Source organism: Aegilops tauschii, chromosome 5 (genome assembly GCF_002575655.3).
Source record: "Aegilops tauschii subsp. strangulata cultivar AL8/78 chromosome 5, Aet v6.0, whole genome shotgun sequence".
Classification (NCBI taxonomy): Eukaryota; Viridiplantae; Streptophyta; class Magnoliopsida; order Poales; family Poaceae; genus Aegilops; species Aegilops tauschii.
In genome coordinates this window covers 42,619,982-42,638,730 of record NC_053039.3, presented here as the reverse complement: position 1 = coordinate 42,638,730, position 18,749 = coordinate 42,619,982, and positions in this window count along the sequence as shown.

Genomic DNA, 18,749 nt, shown 5'->3' with positions numbered 1-18,749 from the left:
GAGATATTGTTTTCTTATATATGTAAGTATCTGTTAAATATATGATGACAATGACAATAACATATAAAATAATATAAATATGTATAATATAGTTAGAAGAGAAACATAAGTTGGACCTGGCGTTCCTATTCTTATATAGAAGAATAGAACAGACCTCCGCGTTTTCTTCAAAAAAATACATAAGTTGGGCTGCAGATGTTTCAGTAAAAATAAAACCCAGGATGGGAGGTCCATAGTCCGATCGATACATGACGGCCCTCAAGAAAATACAAACCGGCATGTCGTGGGCTGCGCATGTTAAAAAAGAAAGCCTAGATGGGGCAGCCCACAACCCAGCTGATACTTGCTGGCCCACTGATAATAAATGATACCTGCCAGCTCCCCGACTTCCTGCAAAAAAAAGTAACTACGTTGAAGCACCTAAAAAAATGTAACTATGTTGACAAACCCGTGGGCCCCAACGTCGATATAACATTAGGAGGAAGTATTTTTTCAATGAGGCACTTGCTTGTGTACGGCCATAGACCTGGTGGGTCCCAACTGTCCCCCTCTCCACGTACAGTCCTCTCCAGATTCCTCTTGTTTGTTCAGCATGTTCACAATGGCAGACAGCAGCGCAATAGCGAGCGCACAAAGGCGGAGGACGAGAACAAACCACCGGAGCCGGGGAAAGCATGCTACAGTAATGGTAGATGTTGTGCCTTATTTCTACCGAAACTACTGAACTAGCCCAGTGGCCAAGTGACACTACCGACTGCTGTTCCGCCCAGGTTCGATTCCACCTGATGCAGTGAAAATATCTCCTATTTTTTTGCCTCTGCCATTATTGACATGTGGGTCCCCATTGTCATCTACGCACACCACGTCCAACACTGGCCAAAACTTTGTCCCTCGTTTTCTCTGTTTTTCGCAAACTCAACATTGTGTGGGAATTTTGAAAATAGCATATCTTTTTGACTATGCATCATATGAAGATGTGCTATGCATGAATGTTGATCAGCAGGATGTTAACTGGTTGGTAGTTCCATTTTCGACCATGAATAAAACTTCCAACATGATGTTATCCCTGTTTGAAAAGGGCGAGTTAATATAAACGTTCTGCCTCTGAAACTGAAACTTGCAGTTTCTTCTTTGAGAATCACATTGTTTGCACTTTTATATGAAACTACATTTTCTAAGTGCTAGAAATAGATCTCTAGAATTTATAAAATACTTCATATGCTCAATACTGCAAATCTGAAATTCAATAGACATTCATATATGAAAGTACTCTCAAAATACACAACACAAAAAACAATTCACAACCTGCAAATACTCACAACCCTAAGCTCGTCCTGACAATTCACAGCCTGCCGACTATTGGGTTGTGGGGTGGGTAGTCCTCTCCTATTCCTTGGCGGCAGACAGCTGCCCCGTGAGACGACGTGAACGGCGAGGGAGAGGATGGCGGGGAAGCGTCGTCGGGGTAACTGCTTTTCTCCTCTTGCAGTTGGGTTTGGTCGACGAAGAGTCCACTGGCTCGCTCTGGCATGGCACCCTCTGAGGGAGTCCTGGACTAAGGGGTCCTCGGGTGTCCGGACTGTTATTCGTTGGGCCGGACTGATGGGCTGTGAAGACATGGAGGCCGAAGACTATACCCGTGTCCGGATTGGACTCTACTTGACGTGGAAGGCAAGCTAGGCGACCGATTATGAAGATTTCCTCCTATGTAACCGACCCCAAGTAACCCTAGATCTCTCCAATGTCTATATAAACCAGAGAGCATAGTCCGGATAGGGGGAGATTCATTACCATATACTCATAGGCTAGACTTCTAGGGTTTAGCCATTACGATCTCGTGGTAGATCAACTCTTGTAACACTCATATTCATCAAGATCAATCAAGCAGGAAGTAGGGTATTACCTCCATAGAGAGGGCCCGAACCTGGGTAAACATCATGTCCCCTGTCTCCTGTTACCATCGATCCTAGACGCACAGTTCGGGACCCCCTACCCGAAATCCGCCGGTTTTGACACCGACATTGGTGCTTTCATTGAGAGTTCCACTGTGCCGTCGACGAAAGGTTTGATGGCCCCTTCAATCGTCAGTAATGACGTGGTCAAGGGAGAAACCTTCCTCCCCGGACAGATCTTCGTATTCGGCGGCTTCGTACAGCGGGCGAACTCACTTGGCCATCTGGAGCAGGTCGATAGCTACGCCCCTGGTCATCAGGTCAGATTTGGAAGCTTGAACTACGTCGTGGATATCCGTGGAGACATGATCTTCGATGGATTTGAGACCGCGACGATCGCTCCCCTTCTCTCCGATGAACATGACTTAAATCCGTCGTTGGAGCACACCCAGGAGATGGATCCTGTTGCTGCAACGGCCTCAGTACCGAAGCAGATCATCCCCTCCGAGGCCATAAAGTCCGCGGCGTTGGAGCCGCACACGGACTCGACATCCTGCAATGCTTGCGTCAATGGAACTCCGGACTCGTCTCCGGCTACATGTTCCGGATCAAGTGCACCTGCAGACACCGAGCTGGGTCGATTGTCGATTTTCGAATTCGGCGCCGCAGACTTCTTCCAGCACTCACCTTTTGGTGACATACTAAATTCTTTAAAGAACTTATCCTTGGAGGAGGACTCACTACCGAACTATGTTCGGGTCGAGCTAGAGACCAATTACGAGGAATTTTGCTTCCCACCCGCCACCCACTTCATAGCCACTGTCGATGACTTAACCGACGTGCTTGACTATGGCTCCGAAGGCATCGACGGTATGGTCGACGATGCCGATATGGAGCAAGGCCAAGACCCGCGATTCACCGGATGTTGACGGCTACCTCTTGGTATGACGTCTACATGGTTGATACACCCAAAGGATCTGGCGACGACAACGAAGAGCCAGATGCGAATAAAACCTCTGAGATGCAGTCCAAGCGTCGACGCCCCAAGCGCCGTTCTAAGCCTCGTCGCTCAAAGGACGGCAGCACCGGCACCAGAGAGAATAGTACTCTAGGCGACGCCGAAAACAATGAAGACCCTGTCAGAGCTACATCCGAACAGGAGGAACATGACAACAGGCAAGACAACCCTGACGAACAGGCCATAGAAGATGACTCGGAGGACGACAGCTACCGTCCACCCTCCGAAGAGGAGACAAGCCTCGGCAATGAAGATTTCATCGTGCCCGAGGATCCTCTAGAGCAGAAGCGCCTTAAGCTTCAGCTCATAGCCACTGCAAGGAGCCTGAAAAAGAAACAGCAGCAGCTTCAAGCTGAAAAAGATCTGCTCATCGACAGGTGGACTGATATCCTGACAGCCGAAGAATATGGCCTCAGGCGCCCAACAAAGGGCTACCCAAAACGCAGACTGCTACCTCAATTCGACGAGGAAGCACCGGAGCATACATCTCCGTCGCATAATGTGGAATGACCACCGCGTGGTCGAGACAGGGCGGCCGACCGGCCACCCCTCGGTCGGGATAAAGCGGCAACTCAGGCCGAACAGCAGCCTGCCCCACCACCCCACAAAAATAAAGACGAAAGAGTTCGGGGTCACACGTACGACCTTTGGCAGACCCTGGAGAGTAGAGCAGGACACAAAAGACCAATCTACGGATCGCGAGGACGTGCCTCGAGGCACGAAGACGGCTACCTCTTCGGACGTGATAAATCTAACCACGCCCGGGCCGAATACCGCCGACGGACTCCGTCAGAGCTACGCCACGACGCAGCCCGATATAGAGGCGCCGCACACCCTCTCTGCTTCACAGATGAAGTACTGGATCACGAATTCCCCGAGGGGTTCAAGCCTGTCAACATTGAATCATACGACGGCACAACCAATACAGCAGTATGGATCGAGGATTTCATTCTCCATATCCATATGGCTCGAGGAGATGACCTCCACGCCATTAAATACCTCCCACTAAAGCTCAAAGGGCCAGCTCGGCACTGGCTTAATAGCCTGCCTGAAAATTGTATCGGCAGCTGGGAGGACTTGTAGGAAGCCTTTATGGAAAACTACCAGGGAACGTATGTCCGGCCACCAGACGCTGATGACTTAAGCCACATAGTTCAACAACCCGGAGAATCAGCCAGAAAATTCCGGACTAGGTTCCTAACCAAAAAGAACCAGATCGTTGACTGTCCGGATGCCGAGGCCTTAGCAGCCTTCAAACACAGCATCCGTGACGAATGGCTAGCACGCCACCTCGGCCAAGAAAACCCGAGGTCCATGGCGGCCCTCACGGCACTTATGACCCACTTCTGCGCAGGAGAACATAGTTGGCTGGCTCGCAGTACAGGCACAACCAATGAAACAGGCCCCTCCGAGGCCAAAAGCAGCACCGGCAAGCTCCGGCGCAATAGACACAAACGCCAAAGCAATGACGATAACACCGATGACACTATAGTTCACGCCGGATTCAGTGGCTCCAAGTCCGGCCAACGAAAGAAGCCCTATAAAAGGAGCAGCGGAGGACCATCCAGCTTGGACCGCATACTCGATCATTCTTGCCAGATACACGGCACCCCAGACAAACCGGCCAGCCACACTAAGAGAGATTGCCCGGTATTCAAACAAGCTAGCAAGATAAACAATGGAAATAAGGAAGGGGAATCACAGAGCGAGGACGATGACGAAGAGCCCTGGCAGCCGAACACCGCAGGGCAGAAGAAATTTCCCCCTCAAGTCAAAACGGTGAACATGATATACGCTACGCACATCCCCAAAAGGGAGCGTAAGCGAGCACTTAGGGAAGTCTACGCGGTAGAGCCAGTCGCCCCAAAATTCAATCCGTGGTCATCATTCCCGATCACCTTCGATCGTCGAGATCACCCAACCAGTATCCGCCATGGTGGTTCAGCCGCACTAGTCCTCGACCCAATCATCGACGGATTTCACTTGACTCGAGTCCTAATGGACGCTGGTAGCAGCCTCAACCTGCTCTATCAGGACACAGTACGTAGAATGAGCATTGACCCCTCACGAGTCAAGCCCACGAAGACTACCTTTAAAGGAGTCATAGCAGGCGTAGAGGCCCGTTGTACGGGCTCAATAACGCTGGAGGTAGTATTCGGTTCCCCGTATAACTTCCGAAGCGAAGAACTAATCTTCGATATCGTCCCATTTCGCAGCGGCTATCACGCATTGCTCGGACGAACCGCATTCACTATATTCAACGCGGTGCCGCATTATGCTTATCTCAAGCTCAAGATGCCCGGTCCATGTGGCGTCATTACAGTAAATGGAAACACGGAATACTCCCTCCATACAGAGGAGCGCACCGCCGCCCTAGCAGCGGAAGTACAGAGTGGCCTTCTCAAGCAACACCATAATCTGGTTGCCGAGCCCCTGGATATCATTAAGAGGGTCCGGACTACACTGCAACAGGATAGCTCGGCATGTCACGGGCCAAACTAGCAAATTCGGCCTCCGTCCCAGCCCAGACGAGGCAATGGTATTAGTACCGCGCGCATATAAGCTACGCACTCATGGGTACTAATGGAGGCACAACTCGCTCGCAATCCACAGTACGGATTGATAGACCGTGGGATTCGCACGCTTCTGCTTTTTCTTTGTACAGGTCTTCTTCTCTTTTCAAGGGCTATACGGACGACCTGCTTGCAGAACACACCAAGGAGGCAAGGAGCTCTGGCGTACAAGGGAACCCCTAGGTGGTTTCTAATAAACGATTACCATACTTGTTTTACATACCCGCATGCAGCTCGCCCTTGGTTACGGCATTTTCAATAGCCTTACTTTCATATCGCATTACTTGTACAAAGTACGCCTGGACGTACTGATTACATCAAAACGGTGAATAAATGGTGGCGTCAGCCCATTACTTCATTTTTTCCGTTTCCTCACCTCAGTATCTATTACTCATTGCACACGTACACCATGGTACGTACTAATACGCTAGGGGCTTCATTACACCCTGCATCACGACAATAAAAGTCCAAACACTTTTACAGTATAGTTGGGCACCCCGAACTTGTAGCATTATATGCATCGGCTCCGAATCATGTCTTTGGTCAATAGTTGGGTTGCCCGGCTCATGTGCTTACTACCTTGCGTTCCGCTATATCAGCTAGGGTAGTAAAGGGAGAACTACTGCGATTGTGTCCCGGTTCTTCCGGACGAGCACCTCAGTAGAGAAAGCCGAAAACTGACTGTCATGGTGCGACGAGAGCCGGTCAGCTGTTTGAGAGGTTCCAAATCGTTAGAGATTTTTCCCGCTTCTTGCGAAGAATCGGTTTCTCTGATTAGGCGTATATAGCACCCCTAATTCGGCCTTCCGAATACCAGGGGCTTCACCAACTTTATCAATTGTCAAACTCCTATGGCTCAGTGAGGGCGGTAAAGGCCGCATAGTCTGATTGCCTTGTTCGTTGCGCTAAACACATCCTTTAAGGACCAGAATGTGGAGTAAAGAGTGTTTAGATTTATCCCGAACACCCCCGTACTATCTATGTGGGGGCAGAAGCCGACGACTGGTCATCCCTCAGATTTAATAAACGGCCGCAAAGGAGGTAAAATTTAAATCATAAACATTACACTACATAACATCTTTGTTCCATATCACAGGGCAAGATAATACACATGTTCTTATGGGAATATAATATCCTTCGAACATTGCTCCGCCGGAAGGCAGGACCCCTCTAGGACACCATCAAAATAATGCTCGGGTCGATGATGCTCCTTGCCCTCCGGCGGTGCCTGGGTCATCAGCTTTTTGGCATCCAGCTTCGCCCAATGTGTCTTGACGCGGGCAAAGGCCATACGCGCGCCTTCAATACAGACCGACCGCTTCACGGCTTCGAGCCGCGGATAGGCACTCACAAGCCGCTGCACAAGTCCGAAGTAGCTGCTAGGAATAGGATCGGCAGGCCACAGCCGGACTATAAAGTCCTTCATGGCCAACTCTGCCAACCTGTGCAGCTCGACCAACTGCCTTAGCTGGTCGCTGAAGGGCACCAGATGTTCGGATCCCAGATATTGGGACCAGAACAACTTCTCCGTAGACATCCCTTCCTCGGCTCTATAATGCTCGGCCGCATATGACACACTGTGCGGCAGACCTGTAAATGCCCCTGGAAAACAAAAATTCATGATAAGTACAAGGGACGTTGCTTCTACATGCTTGCTCTGCATGGTGAAGAACTTACCCGCCGCAATCTTCTTGGCCATCTCGATTTCCTGGAGGGCGCTCTGGGCTTCAGCTCGTGCATCCTGAGCGCTCTGGCGAGCCTTCACCAATTCGGACTCTTGCGCCTTACAATCGCGCTCTAGGGCCTCAAATCTCTCTATCGCGCCCTGGAGCTGTTGCTGCGCCTCGCCAACCCGGGCCTCATGCTTCTCGCGCGAGACGCGCTCTTTGGCTGCTTTGTTCTCGGCCTCGGCTAGCGCCTTCTTCAGGGTTGCCACCTCGGCCGTGGCCCCTAATAAAGTTTATGACACTTTAGCCCAGTCGGACTATTCATTTCTTTTCGAAATGTACCCACAGGTTACTGCATACCTCGGCTATCCTCCAACTGCTTCTTCACGCGGCCGAGCTCCTCCTCGACCCGCTCCAATTTCTGCTTCAGTCCGGAGACCTCCGCAGCATGAGCAGTGGCAGCCTGCAGCGATACCTACTTATTCACATAGACAACTCATATTAGACTCCTGCGATTTTTTGATCCTCTGTTCGGCTTTTCTTCCCAAACACCAAACAGAGTATCAGGGGCTACTGTCTATACTGTGATATTTTTCATAATCACATTACTTACCTGAAAGCCCGTTAGAAGGCTAGTGCAGGCTTTGGTCAGTCCGCTCTTAACGGACTGAACCTTCTCCATTATGTCCATAAGGACACGATGTTCATCCACGATAGATGCGCCTCGTAGCGCCTCCAGCAGATTATGCGGTGCCTCTGGTTGGACAGAAGTCACAGGTGGAACAGGCACACCCCCTCCTGGTCGGGAATGCCGTTCGCTAGACCCCGGAGTCATATATATTTCCGGAATGGTATCCGGCTGAGGGCCAAAGGGAACTCGGGCCCCATCACCAGTCCCCATGGGGGCTTTTTCCCCCATGTGTCCGGCGTCCGAGGAGTCATCCTGGGGCGTCACCCCGATGATCTCCGGAACCTCCCCCCGGCCTCGGAAAGTCTTTTTGGACACCACCTCATCGTCACCCTTGGGTGAGATGGAATGAGCAGGCGGCGGAGACATGCTAGGCATCTCCTCCGTGTCCAGCGAATCCTCTGTCGAGGATCGCAGAGAGCCATCGCACGCCGGACTACAAGGACAAAGTTTACAATATGTCAATATTACAAACCAGAAAAGCCAGACGTTTGCGAATTCTGGTACTTACGAAGCGGCCCGAGGCTTGGTCCGGCGAGGTCGTTCCGGATAGCTGACAACATCCCATGCGGAGTTATGCGCGAGGGAGCCTTTAATCCTCGTAGGCGCTTTCGCCTCCGGGCTTGTGGGGGCCGCTCTCTTCTTCCTCCCCGCTTCAGGTGGGTAGTCGTTTTCTTCTTCCTCTTCATCACCGTCGTCAGCGGACAAAGAGGAAGTATCGCTTCCGGACGTCTCGTCCGGAGTGCTTCTCCGGCGAAGGCCCTTCTTGGCCCTTGGGCCGCCTTCTTAGCCATCTTCTCCGGCACCTCATAAGGTGCAGGGAACAGCATCTTCTCCAATAATGGAAATTCTTGGTCCTCGGGCAGCGGTGCCGGACAGTTAATCTCCTCGGCCAACCTAATCCAGGCCTGAAAATAGGGGAAGGAAGCTTAAATTTCCTCTCAAAATATGCTAGTAGGGGATACTCCTCGAAAACATTAAAGGAACTGACCGGGTTGGGCTGGCGCTTTAAGCTAAGCCTGCGGTTTTCGGTCATAGGCGGTGGTGTCTCGCCGGCCTTGAAGAGCACCTTCCAGATTTCTTCGTGCGTCGTGCCGAAGAGCTCCAGTAGCGTCTGGTGCTTGGCCGGATCGAACTCCCACAAATTACAAGTTCGGCATTGGCACGGAAGGACCCGACGAACAAGCATGACCTGGACCATGTTGACGAGCTTGATTTTCCTTTCTATCATGTTCTGGATGCACGTCTGGAGCCTAGTCAGCTCGTCCGAGGGACCCCAGGTTAGGCCCCTCTCTTGCCAGGAGGTGAGCCGCATCGGGATTCCGGATCGGGATTCGGGGGCCGCCAACCAGTCAGCGCCGCGCGGCTCGGTGATGTAGAACCACCCCGATTGCCACCCCTTCACCGTCTCCGCAAACGAACCTTCGGGCCAAGTGACGTTGGGCATCTTGCCCACCATAGCGCCTTCGCACTCTGCTTGTTGACCGCACACTACTTTCGGCCTCACATTGAAGGTCTTCAGCCACAGGCCGATGTGAGGCGGGATGCGGAGAAAAGTCTCACAAACGACGATAAACGCCAAAATGTTGAGGATGAAGTTGGGGCCTAGGTCATGAAAATCTAGCCCATAGTAAAACATCAACCTACGGACGAATGGGTGAAGAGGGAACCCAAGCCCGCGGACGAAATGTGTAAGAAACACAACCCTCTCGTGGGGCTCAGGAGTGGGGACGATCTGTCCCTTGGCCGGGAGTCGATGAGCGATCTCTTTGGCCAGATATCCGGCCTCCCGGAGCTCCTTGATATCCTTCTTCTGGACAGAAGAGGCCATCCACTTACCTCCAGCTCCGGATCCGGACATCCTCGAAGTACTTTCTCGAACGAGGGAAAAGCTAAAGTTTGGGCGCTGGAGCTCAAGGACGGAAGGGTTGAGGAAGAGACAGGGCGTGGGTGAAAGAAGGGAATCCTTACCCCCTTTATAGAAGCCGCGAATGAAAAGCGCCTTCCCACTCGCCTTAGACTCGCCTGTTCCCAATGGTTGTGCAAATGGCGCGGTTGGGTTACCCACGCCTGCATTGATGAGGATCCCGCAATAAGCGGACACGATCTCTCCTTCGACAAGACGTGCCAAATAGCAACCGCGTCTCGAAACGTGGGGTGGCAGATGAAAAATGGTTCAAGATTATAACCGGACAGACGTGGCGTCATAAAAAACTGTCAGCAGATTAGACTTGTGAAAATATTATATTCTCTCTGCGGTTGTGTGTGGAATGCGTTATAGGTCCGGATACAATCATCACATCCGAATACTATCCTGGAGTTCGGAAGAAGGGGAACCCGCCTTGCAATGCCGAAGACAATCTGCGCGTCGGACTCCTCGTCATTGAAGCCAGGTTCAGGGGCTACTGAGGGAGTCTAGGTCTAAGGGGTCCTCGGGCGTCCGACCTGTTATTCGTTGGGACGGACTGACGGGCTGTGATGACATGAAGGCCAAAGACTATACCCGTGTCCGGATTGGACTCTACTTGGCGTGGAAGGCAAGCTAGGCGACCGATTATGAAGATTTCCTCCTATGTAACTGACCCCATGTAACCCTAGATCTCTCCGGTGTCTATATAAACCGGAGAGCATAGTCCGGATAGGGGGAGGTTCATTACCATATAATCATAGGCTAGACTTCTAAGGTTTAGCCATTACGATCTCGTGGTAGATCAACTCTTGTAACACTCATATTCATCAAGATCAATCAAGCAGGAAGTAGGGTATTACCTCCATAGAGAGGGCCCGAACATGGGTAAACATCATGTCCCCTGTCTCCTGTTACCATCGATCCTAGACGCACAGTTCGGGACCCCCTACCCGAGATCCGCCGGTTTTGACACCGACACCCTCACAAACGACACCCTGTAGATGCTCGATCCTTATCTCTGGTGGATGCTCCATCTTGGGTCGATACTCCCACCACCGCTGCCTCACGAACGGATTTAGTGAATCTGTTTATTCCATGGCCCAGAGGAGCAGCTCTATGTACTCCCGCGCGACTCCCTTCGGGAGTATCACCGCCTTTTCGCTCTGTTGCTGATATTTGTCCATGGATGTCGCCGTCGCCGCTAGTTGGTCCTTGTTGTCAAACCAAGACTGTATGTCGAACATCCTAGCTAGCTTCACAGGGACGCCGTCTGCGGCCCTGATATATCGGTTGTACTCCTCCATCGATCTACTTCTCCACAGCACCTTCACTCGCCGGCGGTGGTTTTTGAATGGAAGAGGAGAGGAGCAGTGTCGGGGAAACGACACCTATGGGATCACAAGAATCCCTACTACGGTTGCCGGGGTGCGGGGTAGCGAGAAGAGCAGGATTAGTAACCAGCAGAAGGATCGTTTACCAAGGTTCGGGCCGCGAGGATGCGTAAAACCCTAGTCCTGCTTTGGTGGGTGTATTTCAGAGAGTTCTTGAGCTCTCGAACTAGCTGTGGTGAGTGCGTGGTTCGAAAGAGCCGAATCCTTCTCCAGTATGCCATGGGCCTCCTTTTATAGCCGAAAGGGGTTGCCACAGTGGCACACAGGAGGTGGAAATGCGCACAGTGCTATGAGCTTATCGCTCGTATTACAGGACAAGACGCATTTAATGCATAGCATAGGTGTCCCCTTGCTTTACTGGGAACGGTGGCGAGGCCCGTTCCGTCCGTCGCCACTCCTCCTCTCTATGACATGCGCCCTGGCCAGTGAGGCATGCGGTGCCATGTAGGCAGGCAGGCAGCTAAGGTGGCGCGGTGGTGGAGCCTTCACGAAGATCTGCATGCCGCCACGTAGGCGCTCGATGAGTTTGCCTGGAAGCTGCATGTTCACACGCAGGTGCCCGCCCAACTGGTTGAGCTGGCAGCAGCTTGTGAACGGCGGTGGAAGCTTGGTTGGCGCGGGCCAGGCGGTGGCCCCGCTGGCGTCCTTGGTGACGGCCTTCCCGGGGGTCTGGTGGCCTTCCTCGGCAAGGATCGTCGTCTTCTAATCCTCATATGATCTTGAGTGTTCCTTGTGTTCACAAAGATCTGCATGCCACCATGGAGGTGCCTCCCGAGCCCTGGCCTAACGTGATGTTGGAGACCGTGGGCTCAAGGGTGGCTTGCTCTGTTGGTGTGGGGCGAGCTGGCCCGGCAAGGGACTTCCCGGGGGAAGGGTCTTGCCGGGGGAACCTACTTCGTCCCTCTGCTCTTTGTGGCCTTGACCTTGGCGTTGATCTGATTATCTTGGGGTTCGGTCTTACCTTGGTCACCTCCCCTGTTCTGCTTGGTGTGACCGTGGGCGCGGCTCCGACTGCCCGTGCATAGGTAAAGGGGTACAAAAGTGCGCCCCTCTTTTTGTACACTGACAGGAGCCCCCGGGCCTGGGCCACACATAAGCGCGACACGTTGTTGGGCAAGGCCCAAAACGGTGCGCGGGCAGGCGGGGCGGTTTTTACCGCGCTAAATCTTTTTGCGCGCTGCGTTTCCAACGACCCGCGCGCGCGGCGCAGCGTGGAGGGGTGCACGTGACGTGGGCGGCATGCATGGGGCGGTTTCCACATGCATGCTTCACATCGCAATAAAGAGGCGGCTCGCGCCTTCCCCGTAAAAAGAGGGAGGTGTGGAGGCGCGGCTCATGTACTGAACGGGGCCGGGTCGCGGTCTTCAAGGCGTCAACTCCCCATGATCACCGGGTGTGGAGAGGTCGCTTCACCCGTCCCCTCGGTTCTGCACGTCCGCCACGCGTCCTTCATGTGCCTGGGGTGGCAAGCGGTGGAGGCCCGTCGCTGGTTGGGGTAGCGGGTTGGTCCTGATTCCCTGCGCCTCTGGTGGCTGGATTGGCCGAGCGGGGCGGACGAGCCCCGACCCCGCCTCTTTATTAAGAGGGGGAAGGGGGGATGGCATCCCGTACTGTTCTGTCATCTATCTCCTCTCTCTTCTGCTTCTTCCTTTCACTCGCCATGGAGAAAGGGAATCATGGTCCCTCGACGGTGGCGGCGAGGGTCGCCGCCCGACAGCGCGTCCCTCCTCCTCCTGAGCCCGCGGTGGTGGAACCGGCCGCGAGGGGAAGGGGGAGGGGGCGAGGCCGGGGCAGAGGTCGTAGTGCTCGGGGAAGAGGAGGACGGGGCGGCGCACCGGCTTCGCCCCCGCCAATGATGCCTTTTTCGATGGAAGGCCATGTTGCAGATCAGCCCCGCGAGTTCTTCATCAGGCTGCGCCGGCCTCTACGTCGCCGTCTTCGTCTTCCCACCCCGATTGCTCGAGAGATGGAGCGTGACCCGCCCCAATCCCTCAGATTGCACATGAGGGGTTGTGGGAATGGGGGCGCGCGGGTCGACGTCGACTTCCGGGCTCCTCGGGTCATGTACCTCCGTCATGGGTGGAAGACGTTCGCTCGCATCCACAAGCTGACGGCGGGGCTCGTCCTCTACTTCAAATTAATGGAGGACGGCCTGCTCTCCATCAAGGTCTTCGGAGACTTCAGGACTCGCCTGAAGTGCTGCGTGGAGAGCTCCTCCGACGGAGATTCCGACGATGGAAGCTCTTCCTCGAGCGAAAGTGATGAGGAGGACAACAGGGCAGATGACGGGGACGAGTTCGACGAGGCGTCGGACGCCCCGCGCCTGGGCGGGTGCGGCAGCAGCAGCATCTGCACCTGGCTGCTCCTCCGGCAGAGTTTCGCCGGGGGTGGGGCCAGCTCCTTGAACTTCTCGGGGCCGTCTCCTTGGGCGGCTGGCGTCGGGAGGCTGCGGAAGAGGAAGAGGGCGGGCGGCAAGGCTGTCAACTCGGAGTACGCGGGCACCGACGCCTTCGTCGCGTACTGCCGGTCCTACCGCCTCGTCTTCCAGCTCCTTTCCCGGCACCGTCATCACCGGCCCACCCGTGGGCGGCCACCGAGGTGTTCTCTTGGTCCTTTCTGCTTCTCGTAGCTCGCCTAGGCGCCCCTTTTGCCCTCTCGCCTCCTTGACCTGCCTCCTGAGGAGAGGGACAAGAAAGGGGTCACGGGCATCTTATCTCTTTTTTTATCTGTAAGCCTTCGGGCCTTGTTAAATTTAAAGCTTGTAATCCCCTTTGTTCTTGTTTTCCATTCCGTACGGACTGTACCTGTGTGGGATGCTTTTAATGAAAAAGGGATGTTTGCCGGGTTTTTCGTTCGTGGGTAGACCCCGCGACAAGGAGCGAATCCTTGTTACAATTTAAGATAAACGTTTTCACCCGGCAACAGGCCTTGCCGTCCCCCTACTTCGCTCGACCATTCTCGCGCCCTTGGTGGAGGCAGGGATGAAGCGGGCTTAGGCTCCTCGTTCTACTTCCTTGCCACCGCGACTACAACCAAATCCGAGCCCAGGAGATAATCCTTGGGTATAGAAAAGGGGAGCACGGTAGCCTAGAAATAAAACGAGGTTTCACATATCCAAGTTCCGTTCCGAAATGCATGATAGAGGATGAAAGACTTATCTGGATCTGCAGCCCCCGGCAACCTTGTCTTGCCGCGGTTGGATCCTTGCGCTTGCAGCCCCCGGCAGCTCTGGTTCGCCGGGGTTGGGACGCCGGTCCGTTTCCTTTCTTCCAAGTAGGTCAGCAGAAGTGCCCATGTGTCCTGCGAACCAAAGGAGGACAAAAAAGAAGCAGATAGACGTGCACTCGACCTCTAGGCTAGGGGTTAGCCACCGCTAAGCACTATCAACCCTAACCAAGGAAGAGACTCGATCTACCATGCATGCTATAACTTAGGGCGCCAGCGCTTCATCCATTTATGCTCAGGGTCTGCGCCTGGCTTTTTACAAAGGGTTACATGCCTTGCCGGCAAAGCTTGTACAAAAGGTGGCTTGCCGGGAGGCCCGGCAAGCCGCGCCTTATGGGTAAAACTTGCGAAGATGCTCGATGTTCTAGGAGTTGCTCACTGGGACAACATCTTCGGTCTCCAGGCGGACTGCGCCGGGCCTGGTGACTCGTATTACCCGATAAGGGCCTTCCCACTTTGGCATCAACTGAACGCGCCGAAGAACAAGGTCGCCTTCCTCAAAGTTTCGGGCATGAACCTTGCGGCTGTGGTAGCGGCGCAAGGCTTGCTGGTAGCGTGCTGCTCTCATAGCCGCCCGAAGACGATCTTCCTCAAGGAGCGTTGCGTCATCCTGGCGCAACTGCTCTTGCTCAAGCTCATCATAAGCGAGCACTCGAGGTGACCCGTATATGAGTTCCGTGGGGAGAACTGCTTCTGCCCCGTATACCAGGGCAAAAGGTGTCTGGCTGGTGGCTTGATTTGGCGTCGTCCTGATCGACCAAATAACCGCCGGTAATTCATCAATCCGGCGCCTTCCGCTCTTGCGCAGCTTGTCAAAAGTCTTTGTCCTTAGGCCTCGCAACACTTCAGCATTTGCCCTCTCCGCTTGGCCGTTGCTCCGTGGGTGTGCCACGGAAGCAAAACATACCTTGCTGCCGAGGTCTTGAATGTATTGCATGAAAGTGTGGCTTGTGAACTGCGTGCCGTTGTCGGTGATGACTCTATTTGGCACACCAAAACGGCAGACCAGTCCTTCGAAAAACTTGACAACTGACTGAGCAGTCACCTTTCTCACTGCTTCCACCTCCGGCTACTTTGTGAACTTGTCGATTGCAACGTACAAGTACTCAAAGCCCCCGACAGCGCGGGGGAAAGGGCCCAGTATATCGAGCCCCCAGACCGAGAATGGCCAGGAGAGAGGGATTGTTTGAAGGGCTTGAGCTGGTTGATGAAGCTTCTTTGAATGGAACTGACACGCTTCACACTTGGTTACTAGTGCCGTCGCATCCTGGAGGGCGGTGGGACAGAAGAAACCTTGCCGGAACGCCTTTCCGGTAAGGGCCCTCGACCCTATGTGGGAGCCACATATGCCTCCATGTACCTCCGCCAACAGCCCCAATCCTTCCTCCCGGGGGATGCATTTCAATTTCACGCCGTTCGGCCTTCTCCTGTATAGGACGCCATCGACGAACTGGTACATGGCGGACCGACGGGCTACTTTCTCCGCTTCATCCCGCTCCTCAGGAAGCCCCCTGTTTGGAGGAATTGGACGGTATGCTGCGCCCATGCCGGAGCCTGGGGCTCGACGGCAAGGACCAAAGGCATCTCTTCCACCATGGGAGCGGCTATCTCTACGGCCAGGGCTTGACGCCCTGCCGGAGCCAGTTGCTCTTGGGCGGGCTCAGCATCCGCGGCGGCACCCTTGCCGGCAGCCCCAGGGGGCTCGGTGGAAAGTACTTGCCTGGACCTGACTTCCTCTGCTTGTTCTGCCCTGTTGATGGTTCGACGGATGGTTGAGTTAACCGGAGGAAAAAGGTACCTGGTTCCACAGGTAGCTTGAATGCGACATGCTTTGATAGGTAATCGGCGATGTCCTTCTCCATTCGGGGGACGTGCTCCGCTTGGATACCGTCAAAGCGTTCCTCCAGCTTCCTCACCTCATCTACGTAAGCCTCCGTCAATGGGCTCTGGTAATCCTTGTTGACCTGTCGGACAACAAGCTGCGAGTCACCCCTGACGATGAGCTTCTTAACCCCGAGGTCTGCCGCGATCCTGAGACCGGCAAGCAATTCCTCGTACTCAGCAGTGTTGTTGGTGGACATCTCCTTGGGGAAGTGCATCTGGATCACATACTTGAGGTGCTCTCCGGTGGGTGCGACGAGCAGCACACCGGCACCGGCGCCTTGCAGCGAGAAAGCCCCATCAAAGTACATGATCCAGTTGCGGTCTGCTTCCTTGCCGGGGAGAGTGGACTCCTAGATTTCTTCGTCAGGCCTCGAGGTCCATTCTACAATAAACTCCGCCAAGACTCTACTCTGAATTGTCGAGGTACTCTCAAACTTTAAACCAAAGCTTGACAATTCCAATGCCCATTCCACAATCCTTCTGGTCGCATCTGGGTTATGCAGTATCCGTTGCAATGGGAGGCGGGTGACGACAGTGATCTCGTGGGCTTGGAAGTAATGACGCAGCTTCCTCGAGGCCATAAGGAGGCTGAAGAGAAATTTTTGCACACCGGAATACCTCGACCTAGAATCCTGCAAGAGGGAGCTGACAAAGTAAACCGGGTGCTGCGTCATCTTCTTCTTCCGCACCACCTCACTCGACTGTGCGGGCTCTGCCTTGGTGGCATCAGACTCTGCCGGGGGCCGCACCTTGCCAGCACCAGGCCCTGTCGGGGGAATCTTTGGCTTGCCATCCGTCGGTTCCGCCGCCGTCACTGCCTCCTTGTCGACCTCCCTCTGTGCCACCAGTGAGGCACTGACCACTTGATTCGTCGCCGCTAGATATAGCAGCAACGACTCTTGTGGTTTAGGAGCAACCAGTATTGGCGTGGAGGAAAGGTATTTCTTCAGATCCTGCAATGCTGCCTCGGCTTCTGGGGTCCACTCCATTGGGCCTGCCTTCTTCAGGATTTTGAAGAAAGGAAGGGCGCACTCGGCGGACTTGGAGATAAATCGGCTCATGGCGGCGACGCAGCCGGTGAGCCGACGCACATCCTTGATCCGCCTGGGCGCCTCAATCTGCTCAATAGCCTTGATTTTGTCTGGGTTTGCCTCGATCCCGCGCTGCGACACAAAAAACCCAAGAAGCTTGCCGGACGGTACGCCGAAGACACACTTCTCAGGGTTCAGCTTGAGGTTGATCTTGCGTAGGTTGGCAAATGTTTCTTCCAGATCTTGCACAAGAGTTGGCCCATCCTTGGTTTTGACCACTATGTCATCCATGTATGCCTTCATATTCCTATGGAGCCGAGGTTCAAAACCAATTTGGACTGCTGTCGGGTGGTAGGTGCGACATATGCCAATGGGTGGCTTATCATTGTGGGAGCCAGTAAGACATCGACGGTGCCTAGAAACGGGATAAGGCGAAGACATGCACGCCGGTGGATCTTACCCAGGTTCGGGGCTCTCCGTGGAGATAACACCCCTAGTCCTGCTCTGCGGGGTCTCCGCTTGATCACTAGATCAATACAAGTAGCTACAAGTGCTCCTTGAGCTGTTTGGCTAGGGGAAGAAGAAGGGCAAGGCTAGCTCCCCTTTCCTCTCTATGTGGTGTGTGAAACTATGTGAGATCAACCCTTTGCATGGGTGTCCCGGGGGGTTTATATAGGCCTACCCCCTAGGGGTACAATGGTAATCCGGCTAGGCACGGGTCCCAGCCGTCAGTGTCTGTGCTCGCCGGCTTCTCCGCCGGCTATTGGGGCCCGCCGACTGGTGGGTCCCACCGGCTGCCGGCCTCTTGGCCGATAGGCCGGTCCCACCGCTTGGGGGCCTTGTCGGCGGCTGGTTACTATTGCCTCGCCGCTGATGATGAGGGCTTTGTCGAGGTAAGCGTGGCTATAGTGTCGCCGCCTTGCGGGCTCTCACTGTAGCCTCACCTTGTCTTGTCTCCTTAATGAGGCACATGTTTCAAGGGAGGGAGGTAGCCGGCTATTGGGAGCCGGCTACGCCCCAGGCCGACTAGGGGAGGCCGGGCCGCCTTCGAGCGTCTCTCTGGCTAAAGGGGCCCGCGCCCGCGGGTCGTACTGGCGCCTATCGTGGGTGACGTCGAGGTCAACATGGCTATAGTGCCGCGCCGGACGTGGGATGGCTGACCCGTACGGCGCCCTGTGGCCATGCTTGTTCCGGGTTTCGGGGGTACTGGGCTGTACTGCGGCCACGCCCCGTCTTATCACCGTTATGTGGGTGCAGTCTTGGTGGGTGCAGTCTTGGCCGGCTTCTGGGAGTCGGTCTTCTTCATGGCCGGCTTCTGGGAGTCGGTCCTCTCAGGGCCGGCTTCCTGGAGTCGGCCATCTCGTAGCTTTCTTCGGGAAGGTTTTTGAGGCCGGGTCGCCTTCTGGTAGTCGGCCTTGGGGATAGCCGGCCAGAGGAAGGCGGCCCCATGCTCTGGATACTTCAAGGCTCG